This window comes from Triticum aestivum, chromosome 3B (genome assembly GCF_018294505.1).
Source record: "Triticum aestivum cultivar Chinese Spring chromosome 3B, IWGSC CS RefSeq v2.1, whole genome shotgun sequence".
In the NCBI taxonomy this organism is placed as follows: Eukaryota; Viridiplantae; Streptophyta; class Magnoliopsida; order Poales; family Poaceae; genus Triticum; species Triticum aestivum.
The window spans coordinates 706545722-706552908 of NC_057801.1; positions in this window are offsets into that span (position 1 = coordinate 706545722).

Below are 7187 nucleotides of genomic sequence, written 5' to 3' on the forward strand. Positions count from 1 at the left end.
AGGAATGAAGTCAACACAAAACCCGATGACATCCTCTGTTTGATGGCCCATGGAGATGCTTCCTTCTGGCCTAGCGCGGTTACGGACATATTTCTTTAGGACTCCCATGAACCTCTCAAAGGGTACATATTGTGTAGAAATACGGGGCCCAGAATGACAATCTCGTCAACTAGATGAACTAGGACGTGCGTCATGATATTGAAGAAGGATGGTGGGAACACCAGCTCGAAACTGACAAGACATTGCACCACATCACTCCTTAGCCTTGGTATGATTTCTGGATCGATCACCTTCTGAGATATTGCATTGAGGAATGCACATAGCTTCACAATGGCTAATCGAACGTTTTCCGGTAGAAGCCCCCTCAATGCAACCGGAAGCAGTTGCGTCATAATCACGTGGCAGTCATGAGACTTTAGGTTCTGAAACTTTTTCTCTGCCATATTTATTATTCCTTTTATATTCGACGAGAAGCCAGTCGGGACCTTCATACTAAGCAGGCATTCAAAGAAGATTTCCTTCTCTTCTTTGGTAAGAGCATAGCTGGCAGGACCTTCATACTGCTTTGGAGGCATGCCGTCTTTTTCGTGCAAACGTTGCAGGTCCTCTCGTGCCTCAGCTGTATCTTTTGTCTTCCCATACACGCCCAAGAAGCCTAGCAGGTTCACGCAAAGGTTCTTCGTCACGTGCATCACGTCGATCGAAGAGCGGACCTCTAGGTCTTTCCAGTAGGGTAGGTCCCAAAATATAGATTTCTTCTTCCACATGGGTGCGTGTCCCCCAGCGTCACTCGGAACAGCTAGTCCGCCGGGACCCTTTCCAAAGATTACGTGTAAATCATTGACCATAGCAAGTACGTGATCACCGGTACGCATGGCGGGCTTCTTCCGGTGATCTGCCTCGCCTTTGAAATGCTTGTCTTTCTTTCGACATTGATGATTGGTCGGAAAAAATCGACGATGGCCCAGGTACACATTCTTCCTGCAGCTTGCCAGGTATATACTATCGGTGTCAAGTAAACAGTGCGTGCATGCGTGGTATCCCTTGTTTGTCTGTCCTGAAAGGTTACTGAGAGCGGGCCAATCGTTGATGGTCACGAACAGCAACGCCTTTAGGTTAAATTCCTCCTGTTTGTGCTCATCCCACGTACGTACACCGTTTCCATTCCACAGCTCTAAAAGTTCTTCAACTAATGGCCTTAGGTACACATCAATGTCATTGCCGGGTTGCTTAGGGCCTTGGATGAGAACTGGCATCATAATGAACTTCCGCTTCATGCACATCCAAGGAGGAAGGTTATACATACATAGAGTGACGGGCCAGGTGCTGTGATTGCTGCTCTGCTCCCCGAAAGGATTAATGCCATCCGCGCTTAAAGCAAACCATAGGTTTCTTGGCTCACTTGCAAACTCATCCCAGTACTTTCTCTCGATTTTTCTCCACTGCGACCCGTCAGCGGGTGCTCTCAACTTCCCGTCTTTCTTACGGTCCTCATTGTGCCATCGCATCAACTTGGCATGCTCTTCGTTTCTGAACAGACGTTTCAACCGTGGTATTATAGGAGCATACCACATCACCTTCGCAGGAACCCTCTCCCTGGGGGGCTCGCCGTCAACATCACCAGGGTCATCTCGTCTGATCTTATACCGTAATGCACCGCATACCGGGCATGCGTTAAGATCCTTGTACGCACCGCGGTAGAGGATGCAGTCATTAGGGCATGCATGTATCTTCTGCACCTCCAATCCTAGAGGGCATACGACCTTCTTTGATGCGTATGTACTGTCGGGCAATTCGTTATCCTTTGGAAGCTTCTTCTTCAATATTTTAAATAGCTTCTCAAATCCTTTGTCAGGCACAGCATTCTCTGCCTTCCACTGCAGCAATTCCAGTACGGTACCCAGCTTTGTGTTGCCATCTTCGCAATTGGGGTACAACCCTTTTTTGTGGTCCTCTAGCATGCGATCGAACTTCAGCTTCTCCTTTTGACTTTCGCATTGCGTCCTTGCATCCATAATGACCCAGCGGAGATCATCATCATCGGGCACATCGTCTGGTTCCTCTTGATCTTCAGCAGCTTCGCCCGTTGCAGCATCATCGTGCACATCGTCTGGTTCCTCTTGATCTTCAGGAGCATCACCGTATTCAGGGGGCACATAGTTGTCATCGTACTCTTCTTCTTCGCCATCTTCCATCATAACCCCTATTTCTCCGTGCCTCATCCAAACATTATAGTGTGGCATGAAACCCTTGTAAAGCAGGTGGGTGTGGAGGATTTTCCGGTCAGAGTAAGACTTCGTATTCCCACATACAGGGCATGGACAACACATAAAACCATTCTGCTTGTTTGCCTCAGCCACTTCGAGAAAATCATGCACGCCCTTAATGTACTCGGAGGTGTGTCTTGAACCGTACACCCATTGCCGGTTCATCTGCGTGCATTATATAATTAAGTGACCAAATTAATAGAAGTTCATCATCACATTAAAACCAAAGTACATACATAGTTCTCATCTAACAACATAAAGCTCTGCAGAGCATCTAAATTAATTAAACCATACACTGAAACTATGTAAAACATTTCAATGCGAAAACAAATGCGATCATAATCACAACCAATGTAACAACTGATCCAACGGCATAATGATACCAAGCCTCGGTATGAATGGCATATTTTCTAATCTTTCTAATCTTCAAGCGCATTGCATCCATCTTGATCTTGTGATCATCGACGACATCCGCAACATGCAACTCCAATATGATCTTCTCCTCCTCAATTTTTCTAATTTTTTCCTTCAACAAATTGTTTTCTTCTTCAACTAAATTTAACCTCTCGACAATAGGGTCGGTTGGAATTTCCGGTTCAACAACCTCCTAGATAAATAAAATCTATGTCACGTTGGTCAGCATAATTGTCATAAACAATAAATGACAATAGTTATGAAAAGATAATATATACCACATCTGAATCATAGACAGGACGAGGGCCGACGGGGGCGGATACCAAAACCATCGCACTATATAAGATGCAATAATAAAAGTAAGAAAATTATACAAGTATCTATATAAACATACAAGTAAGAGTTTTTTTTCCTTTCAGAAAGAAGATAAGAACAAGAGGCTCACCACGGTGGTGCCGGTGACGCGGGCGATCGACGGCGGTGAAGACGGGGACGGGACGTGACGGACCGCTAAACCTAGACAAATATTGAGAAAAATGGAGCTTGGAGGTGGAGCTTGGAGAGGAGAAAGCTTAAGTAGTGTGGCTCGGGCATTCCATCGAACACCTCGTGTGCATAGGAGGTGAGCTAGAGCAACACAAAGCTCTCTCCTCGCCGGCCACGAAAAACAGAGCAGTGAGAGTGCTCTGCTCGCGGGGTATATATAGGCAATTAATTGGTCCCGGTTCATGGCATGAACCGAGACTAAAGGGAAGCCTTTGGTCCCGGTTCATTCCCCCAACCGGGACCAATGGTGGTGGGCCAGGAGCAAGGCACATTGGTCCCGGTTCGTCCCGTCAACCGGGACCAAAAGGTCCAGACGAACCGGGACCAATGGCCCACGTGGCCCGGCCGGCCCCCTGGGCTCAAGAACCGGGTCCAATGCCCCCATTGGTCCCGGTTCTGGATTGAACCTGGACTAATGGGCTGGACCGGCCTGGACCATTGCCCCCTTTTCTACTAGTGCTAGATCTACCGCCCGCCGCTGACTGTTATATAGTTTTCATTTAATTTTTTAGATTTAGTTAATATAAATAGGACTTATGTTTGTTGTTTTATTTTTTATAAAATTTCCAAAAGCTAGCGCAAATGTGAAATGCTTCTGACCGTGTTGGACGCACCTACGAACCGGCAGACAAAAACAAACACTGGTGTCCACCTGACCAACTGAAATGAACAAAGAAAGGAGAAAATCCACGTCAGTTTGGAAGGTTACACGGAGGCCAAGTTCAACACACAGGACGCTACTAACAATAGCGTCCAGGTGTGGACGTGGTTCACAACAGCGACCAGGCCCGGACGCTACTAATCATTGCGTCCTTCCTATTTTTCAAAATTCCAATTTATCGTTACTGGTTTTGGAATTACAGAATTAAAATTTATTATTAATTAAAAAATCGGGCTGAGCGAGGCGCCGAGATTTAATCAAAATAAAAAACAAAAGAGCCAGGCGCTGATTGATTTGCCCCCTCGAAGACCTGTACGTATTAACGTACGTATACTTGGGAGGGGGGCCCAGACTTTCGGGGGCCCGGGGCGACCGCCCCATTCGCCCCCCCTTAGGACCGGCCCTGACGGTGACGGCGTAGGCGGTGGGAGCAGCCGGAGGGAAGATGTCGTACAGCTCGCCTCTACTGTTGCATCGAAGAAGTTCCTCCTTGGTGGGATAATCCTTCACAGAGAGGCTGAAAGGATCAAATTCCACAGAACAATTATTATCGATAGTTAGACGACGAACAGATAATAAGTTCTTGATGAGATTGGGAGCAACAAGTGTATTATTGAGATAGAGAGACCGGTTGGGGTTTGGAAGGGAAGCAGAGCCGACATGACTAACGTGCATGGTGCTACCATTACCAGCAAAAACAGGAGGATAATTTGATTGAGCTCAAAACATAACATGTATTCATCCTCTCAGGGGTAGCATATATATAAGAGAGTACATATATGAGAGGGAGAGAAGATACAACGCACACACACGCTAACAAACTACCAGCCGATCCTATTTCTGTGGATGGATAGGACTGACTGACTCGTGCATGGCCCATGCAAGGGCGGTAGCGCATGGAACGCGTGCATGACCAGCTCATCTGGCGGAAGACCAGCTCGGCTGGTTAATCTCAGTCTAACAAATACCTAACGAGCGCTCACCATAGCAATCTTACAATAAACCAAACCAATTCTTAAGGTTGTACTCATCCGGTTAACTCTTGAATGAACACATGGTGATGCCCGACGGTTGATTGCAAAATGAAACTGATATGTTCTAAACATGAGCAAACAATTTGTATTTCGGTAGTCATGATCAGTTCTATGTCTTCTTCTCTGGGATTCGACTGGCTTGTGTGGTCTTCAGAGTTTGTACAGTCCCTTTTCAGCATTTTCTTCTCCGAGAGGCGATCTGCTTCGCAGTTTGCGGTCGATGGCATCTCCTGGTCTGCAGCAAAGACTTCCCGGCCATTGCTTCTATGTCTTCTCCTAGTCATGATCAGTTCTAGGCTCTTTAAGCCCGTGCTCATTTGTTAATGAACTGAGATCATATTTATTTTTGAGGTAATATCACTGACAGTCACATAACTTGCATTGAATGTGCAGTTTGATGCTACATCTTTTAAAATACGTTTTTTTGTCAGTTAACTTGTCAACTGGTGCAGATACGGTCAGTCCAGCTGATTGCACGCGTATCCGACGCTCGCGTGGCATGCCACGCATGCACGGCGCCATTGTCAGTGATTGAAACCGTTTCGGAGCGACCCGCGCGTGGTTGTTTTGCGCAGAACACCCTTGGAAAATGTTTGTTTGCGTAAAAATGTCCCTGGAACGGCGTGAAGAGGCTGCCCGTCTATATTTGCGGAACGACCCCTCACCGCTTCGTCTCGTGATCAGTTTGAGCGGAGGCGGAGGAGGTCGTGCGTGACGGCGACCATCGGAGGAGGAGATGGATGACCCGCGGCGTCGACGCCCGGGCGAAGCAGCGCCGTCGTACGGTTAGTCCATCCTCTCTGTTTCTCTTCTCTACTCACCACCAAGTTCTCTTTGGCATGTTCTGCATAGGTAGGGTTCATGTGGTAGGCCAACCATTGTTGTCTGCGTTACAATCTGTAGGCTAACCATTAGATGCATACGCAGAGTTCCCCTGTTTTCCAATTTGTGCTAGGGTTTTTGTGGGGGGTTAAGAAGGTGGCCGCTTTATGTGCAGAAAAGTAAGATCAAATGAATGTGTCACTCGTAGCTGATCATTTTGTTCAGTAATTTGCGGATCTTGGATCGATAGAAGGTATAGTTTAGTTGGTCATATGTTGACTGAATTTTTGTGACACTATGTACACTAAACATGCTTGCAAGTTCAGTTAACTAATGTGCTGTACATTATGTGACTCAAATTATTTACTGAAATTTTATGTGCACATTATGTGCTGTATTAACAAGTGTTAATTATCTGTTCTTATGTGATTTAACAGCTTACTTGATTGAAGTTGTTTTGTGTTGTAGTGTTAACTGAATTTTGACACGTACATGTTAACTGAATTTGTGCATTCAACATGTTTGTGAAGTGAACATGTTAACAGAACTATCTTAATTTACTGAATTTGATAGCTAATCGAACATGTCATATGAATTATCTTAGTGTTTTCTACTTGTGAACTGAATAATTAAAAACTGAATTTTTCTGTACTGAATTTGCAGTACCCTGTTTACACTTTGTGAACTGAATTTGTCATATTTTCACAATGTAGGTGATTTCGATGGCCTGTTTATAGACGGGCAGCCTCTTCCCGCCGTTCCAGGGACATTTTTACGTGAACAAACATTTTCCAAGGGGGTTCTGTGCAAAACAACCACGCGCGGGTCGCTCCGAAACGGTTTCCATCACTGACAATGGCGCCGTGCATGCGTGGCATGCCACACGAGCGTCGGATACGCGTGCAATCAGCTGGACTGACCGTATCTGCACCAATTGACAAGTTAACTGACCAAAAAAACGTATTTTGAAAGATGTAGCACCAAACTGCACATCCAATGCAAATTATGTGACTGCCAATGATATTACCTCTATTTTTAGTTTGTTAAACTAACTAGCTTAACAATGTGAACAAATGTCTCACGAGTAGCCCCTTAAGCTCACTAATGATGTTTTTGTAGACCCGCTCAACTAATCAGAAGTGGCCAGATCAACTCAACAACGCCACTCGACATATTCTCTTGTTGCATCACCCCAGTCTTATATTTTTCATTGCACAATGGAAAGATATAGGTGAGTTGCGATCACGAGACACACATGTTGTGCTATTTATACCTAACGAGCGCTCACCAGAGCAATCTTACAAAAAAACCAAACCAATTCTTAAGGTTGTACTCGTCTGGTTACCTCCTTCTCTTGAATCATGTTTGATCCTTCTCTAGTGAGCCCGGTTGCATGGGGATTGGAGGGGGGGGGCATAGAGAACAGATCCTTCTCTGGTGGGC